Genomic DNA, 24,697 nt, shown 5'->3' on the forward strand with positions numbered 1-24,697 from the left:
GGAGGTCCGCACTGTCCGTGGTGCTGCCTGCCGCCACAGCCACCCCCCCCCCCCACCCCGCCTCCACCGCCACGTATGCCGGCCCACCATGCAGTTCCCCCAGCCCTGGGTCCAGCCTCCAGGCGGTCTGTGCCCCCGACGGATCCCCTCCCTCCACCCCCAATCCAGCCCTCCACCGACCTCGCTGTCCCGCCCCCAAAGTGTCCCGCCGGCCCCAAGCCCTCCGGGTGCTCCAGCCGCGTGCGTTACTGGACACGGGCCCGTCCCTTCGCAGCCGGCGCCCCGCCAGGCCGCCCACCCCGGTGTCCCCCTGTCTCCCCACGTGTCTCATGTTTTCCCCGCTGTCCCCCTGTACCTCCCTGTCCCCTTGGCTTATCCCCCCTTGTGTCCCCCCCTTGTGTCCCCCCCGACCCGTATTCCCTCCCCACTGTTACCCTGTACTCCCGCGTCCCCGGCATGTCTCCCCGCTGTGTCCCCCCCGCACGTCCCGTGTCCCCTCCCCGCGTGTCCCCGCCGCCCCGCGCGCCGGCGGAACTGTGGGATCGCCGCGCACAGGAAGTGGCGGGGCGGCGCGGCCGAGGGCGGAGGGCGGCGGGCCGGGCGGGGCGGGATGGGGGCCGGGGGCGGCGGGCGCCGCACTCGCTGAGGCCCGACGCAGGGCCGGGCGCGCCCAGGGCCGGAGCGCAGCGGCCGGAACGGCCCGGAGGCGACGCCGGGGCCGAGCGCGCGACGAGCAGGTGGCGGCGGCTGCAGGTGAGCGGCGCTGCCCCCAGGTCGGGCCCCCGCCCGGCCCGCCGCCCGAGGTCGGGGCTGCCTCCACCGCCGTCCCAGGTCGCCCCCGACCCGGGCCCCGCGCCGCAGTGGGCTGGCTGCGCTCCGCCCTGCGCGGGGCCTGCGGGAGGACCGGGACTGGGGCCCGCGGGCCCCGGGTCCCCTCCCGGCCTCCCCGGGGCCTCGTCCGGCCAGGCCCAGGCCCCGTCCCCTCCCCGTCCCCGCAGGCCCGCCTGCGGCGCTGCAGCCGGGCGCGCCGGTCCGGGCTGGCTCGCGGCCAGGGCCGGGGCACCCCAGGAGGGGCGGGCGACCCGGCTGGGCGAGGGCACGACACCCCCGCCCCTCTCCCCGCGGGGTTTCTCGGGCCCCTCTGCTCCCCGCGGACGCGACGTGCCCCCCTCCCCCCCTCGGTTTCTGGGCGCTGGGGACCCGGCCCCGAGCGCTCCCCCGACCCTGCGCTCTATCTACGGCCGGGGGTTAGTTTCACTTTTTGCTCGGCCAGGAGGGAGGGCTGCAGGTGGGAATGCGCAGCAGTGGTGGGTGCTGAGTGTTCAGATTTGACTTTGGCGCTTGGACCAAAGGCCGTCTGTGAATTTCCACGGTTCCAGTCAGGTGATGGGGTCGGTCAGTAATCCAAGAGCCATTTGGGAGGAAAACCACCGCCACCCCAGGGCCGCCCAGAGCACCCAGGTCGGTTGATCCTGCCCGAGGGTCTCAGGAAGGCAGGCTGTGACTAGCAGTTGAAGCTACCTTGAAAGTATTGTGCTGGTTCCTCACTTTCTTTCTTCCAACTTTTTTTTTTTTTTTTTTTTTTTTTTTGGCTGTGTTGGGTCTTCGTTGCGGTGCACGGCCTTCTCACTGCGGTGGCTTCCCTTGTTGCAGAGCACTGGCTCTAGGTGCGGGCTTCAGTAGTTGTGGCATGCAGGCTCAGTAGTTGTGGCTCACGGGCTCTAGAGTGCAGGCTCAGTAGTTGTGGCGCTCGGGCTTGGTTGCTCTGTGGCATGTGGGATCTTCCCGGACCAGGGCTCGAACCCATGTCCCCTGCATTGGCAGGGGGATTCTTAACCACTGTGCCACCAGGGAAACCCCACACCCCAGACTTTTTTTTAAAGCACACTATATACAGCCTCCTCTAAGAGAATACTAGAGCAGTTAGGTTCCTTTTCATAGGAAATATGATCTCACGAGAAGGAAAAATGAGGTGGGCCGTTGGCCGTGAGATAGACTGGAATGAGAACTGCCACCCATATTAAGGGTGGAAACCACCCAGAGATCCCAAACCCCGAGCGGTGTGTGGTGGCCTGGCGATGGCTGTGTTTTGAGGGGCCCAGTGATGCTGGACTAAGCCGGGGGGGGGGATCCCCTACGTGTTCTAAATTACAGCTCTGCCGGCTGACTGTACTCATTTAGGGACTGCTAATGAACGTTTTCTCCATTTAAAAGCTTCATAAGGGATCTCAGTGAGATTCTGCACATTCTCTAATTTGATCATTTCCTTACTGCTTTCCCTCCCCCTTCTTTGCATCCTAACTCCACCCTCCTCTCCTTCAAAGTTGCAGAGTTGGCCTGTCACAACTCACTTCTGTATCCCTTTCTCAGCCACTCTGAGGGAATCTTCCTGATTACATTGTTTAAAAAAAGGTGCTACGTGTGATTGGCGTTCACACACACGTGATTGACATTCAGAACGCCCACACACGTGGCTGAGGGTCAGCATACACAGGGCCTCCTCTGGGCCTTGGAAGGCGCAGGCCTTGATGTTCTGAACCACACTTCACGGGCACGCAGACTGGCTGTGTTGGTCGGAGCATGCTGTTCACCCCACCTGCGTGGGGCCTGCGGGGGCATGTCTGCCAAGAGGCCTAGGCCGAGCAGTAGCCTGGAGAAGGTGCGGGAGCAGAGGGTTAAAGTCCCTGTCGTAGGAAGTGAAGGGAGGTGCAGGAAGGACACTTGCATTGCCAGGGTGTGGACTCCAGAAGCCGCCTCCTGGGAGGCAGGGCCGGCAGGCTGATGTTCCATGTGCCTGTCCCACGTCTAGGTGCCAGGGCCAGGGAAGCACACTGAAAGCAGTTGTTTATTTTGGAAGTTAGAAAGAGTGCATCCACCGAAGTGATCTGGGCTGTCCGTGTTTACTCCAGCGTCCCACGTTAACCAGCGTGGGTCCTGATACACAGGGTTAGCCCTTTACATGTGACAACTCTGCTAGCACTTCCACCTTGGAAAAGAGTGGTCTGAGAAGACCCAGAGGTTGGGTTACCCCCCGAAGGTTGGGTCGCAAATCGGCGTGGCCAGAATTTAAACTAAGATCTATGGACTCCCACCTTCTCAGCCCCATCTGTCTGCTAAGAGTCTGGAAACACTTTTATCTCTGGTCAAATCAGAGGTAGGAGGGAAATGTTGAAATCAGTATAAACAAGGAAAATGAGAAACAGAAATTGTGTTTGAGGAGAGCCAATTTACTGGGTTTTCCGGGGTGGGGTGGAAGGGAGGGTGTGGTCAACGCTTCCAATCGCATTGGACCCCCAAAACACACATCTTCCCCTGGCTTTCAGCCTGACCTAGCGTGGGAGACAGGACAGGGGGCTTCAGTGGAGATCAGTGGCGGCCCCTCGCTGTTAGCAGTTAGCCCCCCATCAAAGTCCACCTGGGGCAGAAGCAGTGGCTTCTGCTTCCATCTTTTTCTTCCCTCTCTTGGGCCTCATCAGAAACTCTAATGTTTTACTGTTACAAGTTGTGGCAAAGCATTGGATACAATTGGCTACATTTGCCTGTTTCTTAATGATTTGACTGTATGACATAAGATCTTTGGTTACTCAGTCTTCTCATTGAGAAACGTATGTTACAGTCCGATTGGACTGAATTTTGTAAAACAATTGCTTGGAAATTTCATGGATTTTACTTTTGGTTAACCAAGGAATGCTTGAGGTTTTAAATGAGTTGATTCACATTGTAAAGCGAAATGACTCTGACTTAATCCGTTGTTTCTAAAACCACTTCGTAATAATCTTAAACTAATCCTAAATTACTGATTTCAAAATGCTGGATTTTAGGTAAACACATGAGTGGTCCAGCCTGGGACAGTCTCTCGTTTAATTATTGAGAAGAATTCACCATGTCCTGTTTATCTTTGTGGAGCAAAGTGCTAGAAACCGAAACACGGATCATCTGGGGGCGGCATCTGTGTTTCTCTTTGGAGGCAGAGGAGCAGATGCCCGGGGAAAGTTGGCCCAAGTTCCCGCCGCAGGGCTGGAGCCTTTGGCCCTGGACGCTGTGCTTTAATTCGCCTTGTCTTTCCGCAAGTGCAGCCAGAAGGTCACAGATAGGATACATTTTAAATATTAGTGTTGAAAGAAACCGTATCCTTCAGTATGTGACAGGCAGATGTCTTCTTCCAGGCGGAAGTGCTTCGCATCACGCAGGACTAAAAACCGAAGCTGAAGCTGGGCGCTCCTGGTGGGAGCTGCCTGCCAGCAGCCGAGAGGCCTGTCCTCAGGTGGCCCCGGGAGGCCATGCATCATTGATGTGGCTCTTCTCAGTTCCCTCCTAAAGTGGGTGGGGAACGAAAGCAGCGATAAGAAGGGTGGTAGTGAGTTCTACCCTGAGCAGCGTTGAGAAGCTGCAGTGAGGAACACCTTTACCCTATCTGCTCTCACGGGTCCTGTGAGCCCCGCTGGCTGCATCCCCGGGGGCGGGCGTGGGGTGGGGGCTGAATTCCAGAGCTCCACCGACGGGGGTTCTTTTTCTCTTCATCACTCAGTTTGCTGACCTGAAAACTTTATAAGTATATGCTGACGTTCAGTGTGTCCCTGCTTTGCGTCTGGTCTGATGACAACAGCTCCAATTATTGCATCTCCATGAGGCATCTTATGGGCTCATTGTGTTGTTTCTGTGAGGACAGGGTATTGCCCCATTACACAGCTGGAGGGACTGGGCGGGAGAGCTCGGCCACAGTCCCTCGGCTGGCAAGCGACGCACCTAGGTTTCCAACAAGGTCTCATTGAATCCAAACCAACGCGGTGCTCAGAAGACTCAGTCTATGAAAATCTGCATTTTTGAAGCAGAAACTCAGTGACTGGCTTCACAGAAGTATTCATTTAAAAAAACCTTTTCGCTTGTAGGAGGCGAGACTTGGTGGACCGGGGCCCGGAAACCCCCATTGAAGATGATAGAAACAGGTACACGCTAGAAATGATGTTGCCTGGGGAAGAAAGAAATTCCATTTATGCAGATTCATCTGTGCTCAGCTTTTCATTTTCCGCTCAGTAGCGGTAAAGTGAAGAGCGGCCTGTTGACTCTTACCATAAAGAATGTGCTGGTGATCGGGTTATGCTTCTCATACATTGATTTCTAATTAGACCATCGCCCCAGGCTAATTGGAGTGACTGATTGGATGAATGAATGAGGATACACGTCATCCTTATGTTCAGAGAGAAATGAATCAATTGGTATGCCTTCCAAAATATGGCTTGCTAGGAGTGATTTTTGCCAAAATAAGACAAGTCAGATTGTTAGATGAAGCCGTCACCTGTTTGGGTTCCGCGTGAGGAGGACGCCAAGATGGGACGTGCAGGAGGTTCGGGGGGGGGCACACTGTGGGGGCTGGAGGGGGTGATCCGACCCCTGAGTGAGGGGACAGGGAGCGGGGAGGCCTGGGAGGATGTGGCTCTGAGAAAGTCAGCCTGGGGTCCTCGGGCCCCGCCCTTCGGGCAGTCAGGTCCGGCAGGCACCCCCCAACCCCCGGCGGCAGGTTCTCTCCTGAGGGGAGTCTGAGTGTCAAAGCACCCTGACAGCCTCCACGTTTAGTGACTTGGAGTCCACAAAAGTAGAAATAAATAATCGCAACAGTAAAAGGAATCCCAAACCGTGAATAGTCCCTGGGCCCCCGGCAGTGTTTTGGTTTAGTTTTAGGAAAAGCCCTGCAGTCTGGCAGGTCCCCTTGAGCCGTTATTTGGGCTCCTTTGCTGTAACTAGTGGTGAGCTGGTACACAAAAGTGAGTGTCCAGCGATGAAAGGAAGCAGAGTGCTTCCAGACGGGGGACAGAGGTCAGAGCACACGCCTGTTAGCGCACGACAGCTATTTTCAGCTTCCTAAATCGAGGCGCTAACTACCGTAACTTCAGTTCTAGAACATTTGTTAGAAAATGCTTTGGTGGCCTGCGGTCCAGTTCTAGCTCCAAGCCAGCAGGGTGTTTTCCTGGGGTCCCAACTGCTTTGTACCTGGCATTCTTTAAATTTTAATGAGTTATTGGGTATAAATGTTTCTCCTACTTTGGTAAACAAAGCTATATGTGAGAGCTGCACACAGATCTAACAAGTGCCAGGTGGGGGTGGCCGTGCCGATGAGTGATGACTGTACGTCTCTTCTCTCGGATGTGCCTTGCCTGACCCCCGGCCTCTGACCCCTCTGACCCCCAGCCTCGGACCCCTAGCAGACATGCCAGGCAGGTACGGGACCAAAGTCACTAGCTCTTTGATCTGCTGAGACAAGACACAAATCTAGATCTTTCTATGCAATTATTTATTTTTAACAAGCTGCAGGCAAACGAAACAATGTTCCTGCCTGAATTTAGCCTCTGGGCCACTATTTTTACAACCTCTGGTCTACACTGTTTGTTTAATTTTCACAATAAAGTAAGTGAGCCAATTAAATGAGGACTAAATGGGCACTTTCAAAATGCATGCAAGAGAAGCGAAACAAGAATAACGGAAACCCAAGACTTTATGTACAGATGAAAACCAAAAGAATTGTCTTTCTTGTCTCAACTGTGGCTGCTGGAAACAGGATGGGGTTACGTGATGCTGGGTAGAGGAAGAGAGAAGATGGTACCCAGAGAGGTGTCAGTCTGGGAACAGAGGAACTCCGTGTGTCTCCGAGTGCGTGCAGGAGGCCCTCCTGAGGTCCACGTGAAGATGAAGTAATGTCTACAAAATGCATCGGGGCTTTTACCAGAAGGCGCCCCTCATCCTGCTCTGTTTTGATGGCATGTCCTGTGTCCACGCCTCCTGTTACACGTGTAGAATGGGGCCACTGGGCGGGGAAGTCCAGGCAGGTTAAAATTTACACAGTGATATTTACACTGGGCTGTTTCCCAGAGCGATGGGAAAGAGACTAGGGGTGTGAGTGGACCCACATACTCCATAGCACGTGGTATTGTTAAGTTTTGCAATAGATTGGATGCAAAACACTCCTGTCTGATTGTGGCCTGACGTGTGTTTCCTGGTAGATGGAGTTGATACTCTCCCTATATTTACTGGTAGACGTGTTTCCTCCCCTGTGAATTCCTTCACCCATTTTCCTGTTAGGTGATAACTTTCTCGTGCGTATTCCTTACGTATAATTCTATATGATGTGTTTCCTTATGTATTCACGATAGTGATCCTTCGTTGTCACGTGTTCATTAGGTACCTTTCCTAGCCGTGTCTTGTCTTTTTACTTTATTTTGATGAATAGAAATTCTTAATTCAATGTGGAGTTTATCCATCTTTTCTTTTGTGGCCTTTCGAGTGTCGCTGAGAAGTCTTTCCCAGCCCTGGGGTCACTCGTGTGTTCTCCTGCGTTTTCTCGTAGAAGTTGTAACGTTTGCTTTCCACACTGAAGCCCTTGGTCCCTCGGGAGTAGACTCTGGTGACGAGTAGGGAGCTCTGTCCCCATGTGGAGAACAGTTGTCCTGACACCAGCCTCGGCCGGTCGGTCGTCTTTCCCTGCTGACCTGTTGCGCCACTGCGGCCGTGTATGCCGTCCCCTCGGTTGGCTTCTCTGTCCTGCCGGTCCGTGTGTCTGCGTGAGTGGCACCTGCCCCTGTAGCTGTCTGGACATCCTCCCCTCTACGCCCCCTGCCCCCTGGGTTCTCCAGAGCACCTGGTTATTCGTGCTCTTTGTTTCTCTGTGTTAAAATCAGCTTGTCAAGTTTCATGAAAAACTTGGTCAGGATTTAGATAGAAATTGCACCAATTCCATAGATCAGTTGAGGGGAATTTCTGTTTTATGGTATTAAGACTACCTGCTGTAAACGTGGTGTGTCTCAACTAATGTAGGTCTTCTTAAACGGCTTTTAATAAGGCCCTGTATATACTGTAAGTAACTGTCTTAGACTCTGTGCTTAAATTTATTCCCAGGTGTCCTTCTTATTTTTTGTTACTTTCATAAGTAGTATTTTTAAATTTTATTTTTTTATTTAAAAAAATGTCTCACTCTTGTTGGTGTTGAACAGAAATGCAGTTGACCTTGGATATTGATTTTATATCCAGTCACCTTGCCAATCTCTATCTCTTATAATTTACCTGTAGATTTCGGGGAGTTTCTGCGTAGACAGGGAACGGTGATGGCCTCGTTTCTTCCTTATGCCTTAATACTTTTCCATCCTGTTTCACTGCCTGGGCCAGCGCCGTCAGGACCGTATCGAACGGAGGTGCGAGGGGGCGTTTCTGTCCTATTTCCTGATTTTCAGGAAATGCTGCTCAGTTTTCCCGTTTGGTGTTGGTACAAACACGGAGACTGCTTAGTTCAGAATCTTCCTACGGCTCCTCCTGGGAACAAAGGAGCAAACAGACGGAAGGAAATGAGAGGAGAAGAGATTCAAGACTTACCTTCACGGGTCATCAGGGAGACGCAAAAATAAAAGCACAGTGAGATGCCGGCCTGCCGCACCCGGGGAGCCAGGATGTAGAGAGAGTGCCTGGGCCGGTGTGGTCACAGACGTGAGTCAGCGGAGCGCAGGTGCGGGTGTGGACTGGTGGGCCGTGTCTGCACAGGGGGCTTTCACCTCTAGGCGTACCTGGCACGTGGTCCCCGGCACGTCTGGGCGGCCCCAGTATGGGCAAGGTGTCCCCAGCGGCACTGCTTACTAACGGCCCCGGGGGCACTGCTGGGGGAGAGGCAGGGGTTAGGGCTAAGCGCAAGGCATGGGGGGCGGTAAGAACGCCTTTTCAAATTTCTTGTATTGAAGTGACGACGTGCTGGGAGGAGACTCAAGACTTCATATAAGGGGTGGGAAGGTGCAGCGGGGAGGGGCCCCGGTGTGTTACTTATCTCCTTGGATTATGTTTACCTGTTTACAATAATGAAATTATAAAAAAAAGAGAGAGAGAGAGAGAATGCTGAGTTTTCTTTAGATGCTCCCTTTCCGGTTAGAAAGGTGTCTTGTTTATACAAATATTTGACTGAAAATGCTTTATCAAAGACTTTTTCTGCACGTATGAAGCTGATTGTGTAAGATTTTCTCCTTTGATAGGTGGATTTGGTGAAGTACATGAGTAGATTTTCTGGAAATGTCCCATCTCGGCCATGATATATTATTCTGTACTGCGTTACCACGTTCGGTTTGTTAATATTTTGTTTAGAATTTGTTGCACCTTTGTTCAGAAGTGCGCATGGCTTGGAATTGTCCTTTATTACACTGTCCCCGTCTTGTCTGGGTTAGGTGCCGGCTTGTACTGGTTTCATCATATGAGTGGACAGTATTGCCTCCTTTTCTGTGGTATAAAAGAGCTTCTGTGAGACTGAGGTTATGCGTTTCTTACATAATTTCTTGGTCTGGGCCTGGCTCTCGTGCAGACAGATTTTTACATCCTGGTCGATTACTTTAATAGTACAGATCTGTTCAGCTTTTCCAGCCTTTTAAAAATAAGGTTGGGTATTATTTTCTAGGGAGTGATCTGCATTAGTTATCTGTTGCTGTGTAACAAATGACCCCAACACTTACTGGCTGTCAACAGCACTTACCATCTCACCGTTTCTGTGGTCCAGGAATCCAGGCTCAGCTTAGCTGGGTCCTCAGGCCCGGGGTCCCTCACAGGCGGTGACCAAGGTGCCGCCTGGGGCTGCAGTCTTATCTGAAGGTGCCACGGGGCAAGGATCCCTCTTCAAGTTCATCCATGTTTCTGTCAGGATTCAGGTCCTTGCCAGTTGTGCTGAGGGCTCCCCAACCTGGCAACTTGTCCGTCAGAGTGAGAGTGAGGGGGAGAGGGAGGGGGAGACACCAGCTAGACGCAGTCTCAGTGTTGTAAACCACATCTCGGATGCCACCTTCCACTACTTTTCTCGTCCACTTTTTGTTGGAAGCCAGTCAGTAGGTCCAGCCCGCCCTCAAGGGTGCGGGTTACACAAGGGTGTGAACCATGGGGGTCATCTTAGACCTGTCTACCCCAGTATCCGTGTCAGTTACATTGTCTGTTTCTTGGTACAGAAGTCATAATACTTTCTTGATTTTTAAATCTCTACTGTATCTGACATTAAGCTCCCCCTTTCATTCCTGAAATGTTTTTGCTTTTCTTTGTTCTTGATTCATCTTAGCAGAGGCTTCTCTGTTTCTTTGCCATTCGCAAAGAGCCGACTTTCAGTTTTATAGGTCTTGTCCAGCACATCTTTGGTTCCCGTGTCATTAATTTATCCTTTCGTTGTAATCGTATCTTTCTACACTCCCTGGGTTGTTTTTTTCCTTTCCTGGTGTTCCCTTTACAGGTTATTGAGTTGAAAGCTTAACTTCTTTTTTTTATTTTTTCTAAGCATAGTTTCTTAATTTTCAGACTTTATTTCTATCATAAGCATTTAAGGCTATAACCTTCCTTCCTGGTTCTGCTGTCCTGTGTCCTGTATATTTTGGTGTGCAGTAATATCATTGCTCAGTATTTGAGTTTTTGAGCATTTAAAAATCCTTTATTATTCTTCTATGACCCGTGAGTGATACAGAGGTACTTTTATTTTCTAAATGCACTGGCATTTTAGGTTATATATTTACTGTTGGCTTCACCTCAGAAGCCTCGTGGGCAGAGGACATGGTCTGTGTGGCACTGACTGGCATTCTCTGAGACGTGGATTACACCCTGTCACCTCCTCCTGGCTCAGGGACCCGCTGTCAGTTCCGCTGTCCTTCCTGCATCAGTAATGTTTCCTCTCTGCTGTGTTTGTGGTCCCTTTTACATCCAGTATTCTTCAATTTTTATTTTTTTTTATTTTTTGGCGGTACACGGGCCTCTCACTGTTGTGGCCTCTCCCGTTGCAGAGCACAGGCTCCGGATGCGCAGGCTCAGCGGCCATGGCTCACGGGCCCAGCCGCTCCGCGGCATGTGGGATCTTCCCGGACCTGGGCACGAACCCGTGTCCCCTGCATTGGCAGGCGGACTCTCAACCACTGCGCCACCAGGGAAGCCCCAGTATTCTTCAATTTCATGGTGGCATCTCTGGAGTGGATTTCTTCTTATTTTCCTGCTTTGGAGTCAGTGTGCTTCCTGAGGATAAAGTTTTGTGTCTCTCAGTAATTCTGGAAAAATTTCAGCCATTCTTTTGTTGAATTTTGTTTCTACCTTATGCTTGACTTTCTCACACCATCTTCCAAGCCTCTTCAACTCTTGTTCATGTCTGTCTTTCAGTCTTTTTTGGCCACATTCTGTGTGATTTCCTCAGCTTTCCTTTCCAGTTTTCCAGCTCCATCTTCATCTCTGTCTAATCTGCTGCTTAACCTGCTCCTTATTAAACTGCTCATTTCGGTGATTATAGTTTTCATCCTCGAACGTTCTCTGTGGTTCTTTCCAAACCGTGCCTCTTCTCTCGCATGGTGGTCTTTTCTTTGCACATATTTCAATTTCCTTTTTTATCTCTAAGCATATTACTCTATATGCTGCAAAGAATAATGCCAAAGTAATAACAGCGCCCCAAATCATACCGAAGTCTAAATGTCTTGGGGGTTGAATCCCGCTGTTTGTTATGCTGCCTCTCACTCCCTGAAGCTAGTTTCTCGTGTGCCTTGTAGCTTGGACTGTGCTCTTGTATTCAGGAGGACTTTGTCTGCAGGTTCCCTGGAGCACGTCTCCCTGGACAGGTTCTGCCTTCAGAAGTGCTGCCTGCTTCTGCCAGGAGCCCAGGAGTGGGACTGATCCGGAGCCATGATAGGTGAATTTTCTGGACTCATAAAAGGGAACTTCTGAAGACATCATTGACAAAGAAGGAAAATGATCCCCAAACAAAACTCTGAGCTTGACGAGGTTGCTAAGGTGAATCGACACAAATGCTGATGAATAAACAATAATGAAGTTAAGGAATGCCGTAGGTTGGAGTATACCTAAGTGACTAAGCTAACTTGGGGTAAATTTTATCCTGGCCTACAACTGCCTGCTGGGAGACAACTGTGGTGTCCGGGGAGCTTAACGCTGGGGGCCCCTCCCTCCCAGTGCACATCTTTATCGAGCGCTTTAACCAGTTTGGGACACAACTGCAAAACCTGTCTCAGATTTTGTCTTCAATGAACTCAACTTCCCGTCAACTTCTCTGTCGTCTGTACAACTGAGGTGGTGTCTGCTTTTTTAGAACTGGAGACTAAGCCACCATCCAAACAGTTTGCTTCAAATGACATTTTTTGGTAGCTGGAAAACTACCATACATGTGCGGTGTGCAGTATATGCCAGTAAAAGTGAAAGGGCGTGTTTTTAAGACGGTTCATACATTTTAGCACGTCCGATTTCAAAACTGGAAAATAAACGTCGGGACTTCCCTGGTGGTCCAGTGGGTAAAACTCTGCGCTCCCAGTGCAGGGGGCCTGGGTTCGATCCCTGCTTGGGGAACTGATCCCCGCATGGAGGCCACAACCAAGGAGTCTGCACGCAGCAACTAAAGATCCCGTGTGCTGCAATGAAGATCCCGCGTGCCACAACTAAGACCCGGTGCAGCCAAAATAAATTAAATAAATAAATATTTTAAAAAAGGAAACTAAATGGGAAGGGAAAGATGCTTAATGAAGCATCTGGAATGGTGTTATCTGGGGGGCTCTGCCTGAGGTCCTGTCTGCCAGGGGCCTCCCGTCGCCCCTTGTTATTTTAATTACCTGCGAGGCTGTGACCCCAGCTTGCTGTCCTCTCAGCTCCGAGCCCTAAACCCCAGGCCCACAGGCTTCCCCCCCGCAGGCTGTGTGTCCTCAGCCCAGGCGCTCGATCTCAGCAGGCCTCCCCTGTCCACCCACAGCCGTGAAACACCCCTACCCTCTCCCCGTCTCCTGCGGTGAGGTCACCGCGCTGGCGTCCAAGCCAGGCCCCTGCCCCGCCTTGACCCCTTCCTCCGTGTCTCTCCCCAAACCCCCACTGTCCCTCGTGGAACCTCACTGATTCCCCCCCGAGACAGGCCACACACGGGCTGCTCCAGTGCCCCCAAAGGTCCCCAGGCCTCCAGTTCCGCTCCCACCAGATTCCTTCCCTAGGGCGCATCGAGGTTGTTTCGGTAGCCCCGGTACTGTCCCTGTCACTCCCGGGCTCCAGCCCGTGGTGACGCCCCACCGACGCTTCCTCCTCTTCCTGGTCCTCGATGTTGCCCCAACCGGGTCCCGGCTTCTCCCCCGAGGCACGCTGCACCTTGGACCTCTCGCTTCACCAGGAGGCCTTCCCCACCCCGAGTCTGCGTCGGAATGCACACGCACGCACACCTGTGCTCACACGTGCACACACATATGCTCACATATACCCACACGTGGACCACGTCGTACAGCTGTCTTTGCGGCCCACTTTCCTTGGTTCACGTCACACTGCTGACCTTTGCCATCTGCCCCTGTCCCTGGGTAAAGACCGCGAGGGCCGTGCTCGACTCCGTTGTGTGGTCAGCGACGCCTGCGGCTGGCGGCACCAGAGCTGTTTGTGTTTCCCTGTCGGAAGTCCGGCGGGCGCCCTGCACGGCTCTTCCCTGGTCGGCTTCCTGAGGGCAAGTCCTCCCGGGGATCGCTGAGCCAGGGTCCTCACGGCCAGAGACTTCCGACCCCTGTGGCCGACTTACCCCCAAAGAGACCACGCCTGTTTCCACTCACACTAGTAATACTTGAAAGAATAACACCATTCTAGGTGCCTAATCGTTTTCTCATTTCCACTTTATTTTCCAGTTTTTTTTTTTTTCCAGTTTTGAAATCCAACCTGCTAAGGCTCTGTCCCTGCGTTTCACTGTGCACTGCGGCAGTAGGCAGTAGCATAACCGACACTGTCCCCTGTTTGTTCAGGCCCGCAGTGCAAATACATGGCAGGTGACTGGTCTGCCCCCGTGGGAGCTGTGGGACGGGCCCCGGGCTCGAGTGGCTCCCGGGAGGTGACTTCATGCCTCTCGGTGGTGGCCCTCTGCTCCTCATGGCTCCCCCAGGGGCTGGTGAGGATTAGAAAACATCACGTGTGTAAGTACTTTATAGAGCGGTGTCACACACGAGGCGCCGCACGCGTGTCGGAGCAGCGATGCCGCGCGTGGGGGTGAGCGGCGAGTCCCAGCAGGGCTGCCCGCGGACAACAGCACGTGGACGAGCGACCCGAGGCCATGAGCGCCTCAGGGAGGGCAGAGATGGACATGGCTGAGCTCTGCACAGGCTCGTTCCCAAAACGGCCACCGTGTCCTTAGGCAGCTGACAAGGGTCCCGGCTACCTCTCGTCTGGTGCCCCTCAGGTGCAGAGCAAGAGAATGGTGGGTTTTGTCCGTCCGCGTTGCTCTCCGCTTTTGCAGAAGCATGTGGCAGAGGCCTTAGGCTGCGTCCTGCTGTGTCCGGCGCGTTTCTGGAACACGGGAGAGGCCGCTGTCCACCAGCCCGCGCCCAGACCGAGGGCTTGTCTAACATCACAGAAGTGCTGGCTTTCTGTGCCAACTTGACGTGTCCCGCGGTGCTGAATCATTTCATGGCTCAGCACATCTGAGCGGAGCTTCTTTTCCCTCTAAAGCATCCCTGAGGGTAGCAGGGATGCTGGCCGCCGAGCCTCAGGGGCCACCTGCCCTCTGTGTGGCGGGAGCAGGCAGGGCACCTCGTCCGTCTGTCCCTGTGTGGCTCTGAGGTTGCTCCTTGGGGGTGCGAGGCTGTGTTTGTGAATCACTGGGAGAAAAGCCGGGACTTTGCATGGAGTCTTGACTGATGAACGCTGCGAGTCCAGTTTCAGGCTTCTGGTGGAGCGGGCCTAGATGAGCCTGTCCCGCTGTGTCATCAGGGACTCTGATGGGCTCAGAGTGGATACGCTCCCTTTCTCAGCAGTGTTCTTGCCATTTGTGTGTGTGTGTGTGTGTGTCACATACACACCTGTGGCCCTTTGAAAATAAATGTCAAAATGTGCAATCACATGTGTGGTAGCACAGTTGTATTTAAAGCTATGACTTTTGGCAGTTATTCTTTTTATTCGCACTCACATACATCCACCAAAACCCGGAATAAGCACATAGGTAGAGGGCGGAACCCGACCCCGGTGCGCTGACATGCAGGGAGCAGGCGGTGGTGGCCTGGACGTTTCAGGGGAGCTGTATCAGGCGTCGTGTCTAACTTGACACGTGTGACAAGTAGCAGTGTGTTAGCTGTGCTCAACGAGAGAGATTTGCTCCAGGCTTGGGGTGTGTTTACAGGGTTGACCCTTCCAAACTGGGTGATGGGGGGCCGGGGAGAGAGACACAGAGACAGGACAGAGGCAAAGAGAGACAGGGAAGGGGAGAGGGAGAGAGAACATGAATAAGAGAGAGGCTTCTTGTAAGTAAGACTTTTTTAGGAAGAAAAGAAAAGCGAAGAGGAAGTGAGTTGCTAGGTGTTCGTGCTTTGTCAGGTACAGTGTATCTATTTCCAGAGAGGGGTCAGTTTCTTCTCCTTCCAAATTTTATAGAAGGAAAAGAAAATTGGAAATATTTTGTCATAATGGTTATTTGTAACTTGTTGATTATATTGTACTTCCAGGAATGGGTTAGCTTCTTTTTTTCAAATTAAGAAATGCTTTAGTGTATGAAACACAGAGAATACTGGAGCCCCTGTACCTACCGTCCAGTGGAGGAATTAACCACTGCGGATACATGGGAAGCCAAAGAGTTGGTGGAACTAAAAATTTCTAAAATTCTTAACATGTAAGCAGAAAAGGGAACGAGAGGCAAATAACAGCAAGTATGTTGTGTCTGAACCTGTGAGGCCGTGAGGCCATGAGCCACAGAGCCACACAGCCAGAGACGTGGCTGGTCTGGATTGAGATGTGCTGTTAGGGACGAATGCACCCTAGGTTCACAGACTTAGTGTGAAAAAAACGTAGAACATCTCACTGATTCTTTTAGATTGAATAGACGTCAAAATGATAATATTTTGGATATATTGGGTTAAATAAATGTATTATTAAATTATTTTTGCCTGTTTCTCTTTTTTATTGAAGTCTAGTTGATTTACAATATTGTGTTAGTTTCAGGTGTACAGCAAAGTGATTCCATGTTTTATGTGTATGTATACACACACACATACACACACACACATACTTTTTCTCAGATTCTTTTCCATTATAGGTAATTACAAGATATTGAGTATAGTCCCCTGTGCTGTACAGTAGGTCCTTGTTGGTTATCTATTTTATATATAGTAGTGTGTATCTGTTAATCCCAAACTCCTAATTTATCTCTCCCCCTCTTTCCCCTTGGTAACCGTAAGTTTGTTTTCTATGTCTGTGGGTCTATTTTTTTTTTTTTTTTTTTTTTTTTAGCGGTACACGGGCCTCTCACTGTTGTGGCCTCTCCCGTTGCGGAGCACAGGCTCCGGACGCGCAGGCTCAGCGGCCATGGCTCACGGGCCCAGCCGCTCCGCGGCATGTGGGATCTTCCCGGACCGGGGCACGAACCCGTGTCCCCTGCATCGGCAGGCGGACTCTCAACCACTGCACCACCAGGGAAGCCCCTGTGGGTCTATTTCTGTTTTGTATATGAGTTCATTTGTATCACATTTTAGAGTCTACATATAAGTGATATCATATGATATTTGTCTTTCTCTGTCTGACTTCACTTAGTATGATAATCTCTAGGTCCATCCATGTTGCTGCAAATGGCATTATTTTTTATGGCTGAGTAATATTCCATTCTCTGTGTGTGTGTGTGTGTGTGTGTATGCATGTATATTTCAATATATACATATATATATCAATACTATACATATATTCTTAAACCAATCGTCTGAAGGACACTTGGGTTGTTTCCATGCCTCGTTTGCCTGTTTCTTTTTCCTTTTTAATGCGGCCCCTAGGAGATTTAAAATTGCATTTTGGCCCCTGTCATGTTTCCCCTGGACGTGCTAGTTGTGGTTCTGAGTGGCCTCATGAGGGTGGAGCTGTATGACCTGGGCGGGTCCTTCGTCTTTGGGCCCCGCACCCCAGGAGTCACGGGAGGTTTGTCTAGTGTGTAAGTCTCTACCCTGTGGGACCCCGTGCCTCTGGCCAAGTGCACTTAATACACGTGAAATGCTCAGAACAGAGTCTGGCAAATCCTAACCACCAAGTGTGTCTCATATTATTATTAATAGAATATTTGGTAAGATCTTCTTTGCTGTATAGACATGGATTTCATAGATTGTCCACACCCAGAATTTCAGAAGGATAGGTGTTCCAATCCGGAAATGCCTGGGCGGGTCAGAACCCCGGCGCTGGCGGCTGTCGCGTGGTAGGGGGACAGGCAGAGGACACCCCCAGGTGTGTCTCCCCGGGAGGTGGCTGCTTTCCTGGACTGGTCAGCACGTGCAACAACCAGGTCGTGGTGTTTGCTCCAAGTGGGGTCGGGCCGTGACTCTGAGGGCAGGAGTTCGGGGAGACCCGCCCCCCAAAACCAGCAACAGGCACCGACCCCGGTAATACAATCGCTGCACAGCGAGCGGGAAGGTCCGGGGGACCCGCCGGCCTGAGAGCCCCTCGGCGCGGCCCAGCGCCACCCTTGTCTGTCCTCGGGGCCCTGGGGCTGGAGCCCGGCCTCGCTCTGCCCTTGCTGTGCGGCCCACGAGGGCCCCGCGGAGGCTGTAGAGCCGGAGGGGCAGCGCCTGCTTCTGTCGCGGGAGATTGTGCGGGGACGCTCCGGAGGAGAGGCTGGGACGCACGGGGCTCCTCGTCCGCTCCTGGCGCCGGTGCTCAGGGCCCCCAGGGTCTCCGGGAGGGACGCGCCCGGAGCGCGGTGGCCGTGGCTCTGGGCTCCTCGGGCCGCTGTAGCCCCGCTGGGAAGGCCAAGGCCGTCAGCCCCGGAGCCGCTGCCCCTGCCGCCCAGCCGCCGGCCCTTGAGGGTCTGCCGTGGTCCTGCGCGCAGCCTCTGAGGGACCCGGGGCCCTGGGGACCTTCTTCTCCTCTCTGCCGTGGGCACGGTGTCTGTCTCCTGAGACACCCTTGACCCAGCTGGGCTCTGCTGTCACCAGGCATGTGCCACGCTGTCCCTGACAGCCCAGAATAGTCCCCGGGCTGGGGGCCCCTCCCCTTCCCTCTTCTCCCGCCCCACTCCTCCCCTCCCCCCTCCGCCCGTCTGTGTCATGAAGCCTTTGACTGGGAGCCGGCGATGGGGGTCGTACCCTTCTCAGCACATACGCTTTCGTGGCGAGCTCATCGCTGGAAACATGTCAAACGTGAACCTTGTCTTTGTGTACCTGCCACTCATTCTTCCGTATGTTCTGCGGCTTCTCAGCGGAGCGCGATGGTCTCCGCAGCTGAGCGACCCGCAGCCCGTCCCGCCCCTCGCTGGCCTGCGTGTGCCGTGCGGGCACCTTGGGCCTGGACGGGGCGCGCGGGCGGGCATGGCCGGGGCTGCGCTCTGGGGCAGCTGAGGGTTGACCCGGAGCGCGGGCCTGGCCTGGGTCGGCATCGGCCGCTCGTTGTACACTTTAACTCTCTGTCTCTGCCCTCCCTTCTCCCCCGTTACCCTTAATAATCAGCGAACGGTGATGCTCTGTGTTTTCTTCAGAAGCATGACCTTCACCCCCAGAGACCTTGTTGGAATGGAGGCACTCGTCTTACTGAAGAGCAGGGGTTTGCTCCAGCCAGGGAGCGGGCGTGGCAGTGGGACTGGGGTCTGGACAGTGTCCCCTGGCCCCGCAGGTGGCGTGGGGCTCGGGCCCGAAGGGGAGCCCCGGGTGTCCGGACACCCTGTTCACGCACAGCTTGCTCTCAGTCTCCACCGCGGCGAGAGTAGATCTCCAAGCTCACACTTGCTTCTTGAGTCACCAACTTTCAGTTAAATGTCTTCTCCACTCGTGATGGCAGGTTTCTGACACAAGCCGATTTGAAGGAGACGTTGTCAACCTGTCCTGTGGGTCTGAGGGCCCAGGCTCCAGCCGGGCAGGCCCAGGGGTGCCAGGCGTCTGCGAGGGTGGTGGTCCCCAGGTGAGGGGCGCAGGCAAGGGCCTCGGTTTCCAGGGTCCTGGGGGCGGCTTGTCACTTCTGCTTCAGGTTTTTAAAGTTGGCCTGTGCTTTGAGTTTTCTGTAGCTTTTTGGTCAGTTGCTCTTCCTAGGAATTTGTCCTGTTAGCTCTGTTTTCAAGTTGATTGCTCCAGAGCTGCTCGTAATTCCCTCTTAAAAATGTCCGCAGCGTTTGCTTATACCTCCTCCTCCTGCTCCTGATGCGGTCCATGCCATCTCTCTCTTTATCTTGATTCTCTTGCCAGAACTCTGCCACTTGTGCTGATCCGTTCCAAAAACCACCTTTGTGGTTTTCTGTATGCTTTTTATTCCATTAATTTCTACTTTCTAAGTTATTTCCTTCCTTCCTTTTGATTTACTTTCTGTTTTTCTAACTTACGTTTTAGGTCATTTGTTTTCAGCCTTCTGACATTTCCTACCACACACTTAAGTATGACCTTTGATCCCTTTAAGGACTTTTAGCTGCAGCCTATAAGTTGTGATATGACACATTTTTGTCACTCTTCCATTCAATAGATTTTCCAGTGTCTAATTGATTTATTTTTTGATTGTTGATAACTGTTTTGAATTTCTAAGCATAATGGAATTTTTCCAAATATCTTTTTGTTGCCTTTTTTTTTGCATCCGTACATTTTGGTCAAAGAATATACTCTGATACTGATGCCTGTCTTCTGAAATGTGTTGACTTGTTTTATGGCCCAGCGTACGGTCACATTTTGGAAATGCTCTGTGCGTCTTTGAACAGACCGTATTCTGCAGTTGGTGAGATTAGTTTTGGTAGGTTCGTTATCATGCTGTTTAAGCTGTCAATGGTAGGCCTCGGCAAACTGTAGCGCATGGGCCGAATCTGGCTCGCCACTTGCTCCTAGAAATAAATTCTTATGAGATCACGTCCACACGCATTGGCTTATGTATTGTCTATGACTGTTTTGCACTGTGACTTGGTTGAGTAGTTTCAGTAGAGACCGTTTGGCCGGAAAAATCTAAAATATTTACTATTTGGCCCCTTCCAGAAAATGTTCGCCAGCTCTTGTATCCTCGTTGACTTCTTGTATCTATCTGTTTTATCAAATACAGAGAGAGGTCCGTTAGACTCCCTAGTTATCACTGTGTATTTGCCTATTAATTCTTGCATTTCTATCAATCTTTGAATTTTAAAAAATTAATTAATTAATTAATTTTCGGCTGTGTTGGGGCTTCATTGCGGTGCGCGGGCTTCTCATTGCGGTGGCTTCTCTTTGTTGCGGAGCACGGGCTCCAGGCACACGGGCTCAGTAGTTGGGGCTCGTGGGCTCTAGAGCGCAGGCTCAGTAGTTGTGGCGCACGCGCTTAGTTGCTCCGCGGCATGTGGAATCCCAGACCAGGGATCGAACCCACGTCCCCTGCGTTGGCAGGCGGATTCTTAACCACTGCACCACCAGGGAAGTCCATCATTTCTATTAATTTTTGCTTTATATGTTTGGGACTGTGTTATACTAATGACACCAGTTTTAAAATTGCGGCATCTTTTTTATGAATGAAGTGTCTGTCATATGAAGTGATTGGCCATCTCTTCTAGTGTTTTTTGCCTGTACGTCTGCTTTGTCTGAAATTCATGTAGCTGAACCTTTGGGTAGTCCTTGCCTTGTATACTCTTTCTATTCTTTTATTTTTAACCCTTTCGTATTTTTATGTCTTAGATGTACGTCATAAACAGCATCTAATTGAAGTGTTTTTTTTAACTGAAGTTTGATAATCTCTTTAAAATATTCTGACAATTAAAATTTTTTTAAACTGGAGTCTTTATTTGGTTTACTTTAAATGTAATGACATAGATTTGAGTTTAAATCTACCATCTTATCTTTTACTGACTGTTTTATCTGTGCTATGTTTATTTTTTCTTTCCTTCTCCTTTCTTGCTTTTTATTGAATTGATGATGGATCCTTTCTTTGTTTCTTCCTTTTTTTTTTTTTTTTTGACCACTACCACTAGGAAGTTATAGACTCTTTCTGTTCCTTCGATGGTTTTCCCAGAAATTACAACATTCTTACTTATCAAACGTCTAAAATTAACTAGTACTTTACCTTTCAGGGGGGATCCAAGGACTGAGATCACCCCTAACTTTCCCTTCCGCCTCATGTGTTATTGTGTATTTAATGTTTTTAACCTCACAAACCTTTGTTGCTATATCCTTAGTATTACTTCTGTTTTTGACTTGTAGATATATCTGCCACTTTCTTTGCTCTTTATTCTTTTCTCATCTTTGACTTCCCATCTGAGATCACTTCTTCCTGCTTGAAGTGTGCGTGCATTAGAAATTCCTTTAGTTAGATTCTGATGGTGGCAAGCCTTCCCCACTTTTGTTTAGTTTTCCCTGCTCCTTCAGAGACGCATTTGCTGGTTGTAGAATCTGGGTTGCCAGTCGGGTCCTTTTATCACATTGACGACAGCCTGTGCTGGCCATCGACATCCTTCATGTGCGAGCAAATCATTGTCAGGCTGTCTCTCCTTTGCAGGTAATCCGCCTTTTTTCTCTGGCTTCTGAGATCCAAATTAAAAGCCTTTGTGCTTCAAGAAAGTGAAAAGACAACCCACAGGATGGGAGAAACTATTTGCAAATTACACATCTGACAAGGGGCTGGTACCAGAACGTAGAAAGAGTTCTGACAGGGCTGAGCGGTCGGTGCCTGAGTGCCAGTATGGAACGTCTCAGGAAGGGGCAACAATGGGGGAGGCCCTGCCACCTGCCGCTGGTTCTGAGCTGTGCCCTCCTGCCTCGTGCTGTCGCCCCCGCCCGGACCCCCCTCCATCCACCCGCGTGCAGGAGAGTCGCTGGTCCTCTTTCCAGGTGTTGCAGGCATCTCCATTCCGTGCAGCTGCAGCCTCTGCCTCTGACATGCTGATCAGCGCTTCTCAGCTGAGGTGCAGCGGTCACGTCCGCTAGCGCTGCCCACTGTGGACGAGTGAGAAATGGAGTGAAAATGCAAGATCCCAACGTCCACATCTAGCCACGATGGGATGAAAGGGACCAGACCGCACATCCCACCTTAAACAAAGGAAAACACACAGAAGTGTGTGAGGCTACTGACCTCACACGTGCACAGCAGGGGCACCGGACGGTGACCCCACGAGAGGGTGTGAGTGGGGCACCCCTCTCCCAGCTTATCACCTGCAGCGGCCAGCCGAGCACAGGGAGGGCAGGTGGAGACAGAGGCTGGCGTTCAGGGACTCCGTGAAGGCTGGAATTTGTGGGAATACTGGAGAGGATAGGACTGCGTGACTCAGGAGTTCTAGAGAGCTGAGAACAGTACCCCCCGACTCGTTCTTAGACTGTGGTGATCTGCGCACGTGTGTGGGACGCCACCAAGGTCGGGGGAGCCTGGAAAGGGGTAGCTAGAACCGTTCCCTCAGTTCACACGGGCTGTGCATGAAGTTGTGTTCTCACCAGCCAGGTGGAGAGACCTCACAGCTCAGAGGATGTCGGGTAGGCACCTCAGAGGCCATCGCCTCCCCCGCAGATGCGAGCCTGCTCAGGACCCACAGAAACAAAGCTTGGGAAGGTCAAACAACTCTTAGAAAGTTAATGACACTTCCAGACAAAGCCTGACAATACTTGAGGGACCACAAGCTCATCCCCCAACGCGCCATGTCCACAGTGTCCAGGAGCCAAGCAGAAATTCCTTGTCATGCAAACAGGTGGGGAAACATAACCCAGAAGGCGAGAAAAATCAACTAGAAACAGGTCCAGGTGGACCCACAGCTATCCATATGGCAGAATTAGCACAGAAGGATGCTAAAAACGCCTGTTATAAATGTGTCCAATGGCACAGAGAAAATATGCACAGGACGAGGAGAAAATAGAAGATGTAGAAAAGACCCAAAGCTTCTAGAGAGGAAAATGCGCTGGGCGGGGTTCACGGGGGGTCAGACACTCAGACCCAACATGTATCTTCAGTATTCTTGAAGACATATCACTAGAAACTTTCTAAAATGAAACACAGGAAAAGGACAGGGAGAAAGAAAAAACAGCATCAGTGGAACCATATAAAGAGGGATAACAAACATGAAATTGAATTCCAGAAAAGAGATGTGTGTGATGGAAAATATTTGAAAAAAATAATGGCTACAATTTTGCAAATTTGATGAAAACTGACTTTCAAGAAGATCAGTAAATCCCAGGCAGAAGAATCATGAAGAGAACTACACCCATGTACATCAGAATCAAATTTCTGGAAATCTTAAAGGCAGAAGATCTTAAAAGCAGCCAGAGGCAAAAGCCTACGCTGTACGGAGGAAACAGAGGTGAAGTCACAGTGGACTTCCTGTCAGAAGTGGTGCAATTCAGAAGATTATGGAAGGGCATCTTCAAGATACAGAAGGAAAAAAAGCTTCAGCCTACAATTCCTTAGCTAACAGAGTCTCTTTCCAAAGTGAAAGCCAAATAAAGACTTTTTTAGACATTTAAAAGCTGAAAAAAATTATCACCAGCTGACTTGAACTCCAGAAAATATAGAGGAAGTCCTCTGGGGACAAGGAAAGTGACACCAGACAGGAATTTGGATCTGAAGGAATAAAAAGCAGCAGAAATGCAGGAAAATGTAAAAGACTTTTGTCCTCTCATTTTAAAAAGTCCTTTAGGGCTTCCCTGGTGGCGCAGTGGTTGGGAGTCCGCCTGCCGATGCAGGGGCCGCGGGTTCGTGCCCCGGTCCGGGAAGATCCCACATGCCGTGGAGCGGCTGGGACCGTGAGCCATGGCCGCTGAGCCTGCGCGTCCGGAGTCTGTGCTCCGCAACGGGAGAGGCCGCGACAGTGAGGGGCCCGCGTACCACACACACACACAAAGAAAAGTCCTTTAAAAGATAATTTACTGTTTAAAATAAAAGTACTAACAATGTTGTATAGAGTTTATAAGTAGAAGTAAGAGGTATGGCAGTAATATAGCCAAAAATCTAGAAGTGGGGAAGTGGAAACTAGTAAAATTCTTAAAATACATGTGAAGTATTATAATATTATTGGAAAGTAGACAGTGATATACTAAAGATATACATTGTAAATTCTAGGGCAACCATTAAAAAAACAACAAAGTGGTATAGCTAATAAACTAATAATGGAAATAAAATGGAATCTTAAAAAAATCCCTAATCCAGAAGAAGACAGAAAAAAGAGAAAATGAAACAAACAAATCCAGATAGGACAGATAGAACGATAATAGATTTAATCCCAACCATATCAATAATCACATCAAATATGGACGGCCTGAAAACTCCAATTAAAAGGCAGCTTGTCAGAGTGTCAGAGCAGATAGAAAAGATTAGGTAAACGTGCTTTCCACATTAAATATAAAGACAGAGATAGGTTAAAAGTAAAGGGTTGGAGAGATAGATACCATGCCAACGTGAATCACAGGATAGCCCAAGTGGATATATTAAAATCAGACACGTTATATTTCAGGACGAGAAATATTGCCAGGGAAGAGAATGTCTCCTCATAGTGATAAAAGGGGTCGGGTCGTCAAGAGAACGTAATATATTGAATATATGTGCGCTTAACAAGAGCTTCAAAATACATACTGCAAAAACTGATAGAACTGAAAGGAGAATTAGACAAACCCACAATCACAGCGGGAGATTTCAACACTCCTCTTTCAATAACTGACAGAACAAATAGAAAATCAGTAAAGACAGAGAAGACTTGAACACCATCAGTCAGCTTGACTTGACTGGTGTTGATAGAACACCCATCCAGCAACAGCAGGGCACATCTTCTTTGCAAGTACACACGGAGCTTTCACCAACGTAGACCAAATTCTGGCCCATGAAAATAACCTCAGTA

The 24,697-nt window shown here is 50.8% G+C and overlaps 1 protein-coding gene across 4 annotated transcripts in view; it reads left to right on the forward strand.

Moving 5' to 3' along the window:
• Positions 1-616: 616 nt before the first annotated feature.
• Positions 617-24,697, forward strand: part of AGPAT3 (1-acylglycerol-3-phosphate O-acyltransferase 3) — a 100,925-nt gene continuing 76,844 nt past the window's right edge. For all 4 annotated transcript variants that reach the window (XM_067739624.1, XM_067739623.1, XM_067739622.1 and 1 more), the window contains exon 1: positions 617-753. The gene's annotated coding sequence lies outside the window, so the exon portion shown is untranslated. The remainder of the gene's footprint in view (positions 754-24,697) is intronic.

Source organism: Pseudorca crassidens, chromosome 5 (assembly GCF_039906515.1).
Source record: "Pseudorca crassidens isolate mPseCra1 chromosome 5, mPseCra1.hap1, whole genome shotgun sequence".
NCBI lineage: Eukaryota > Metazoa > Chordata > Mammalia > Artiodactyla > Delphinidae > Pseudorca > Pseudorca crassidens.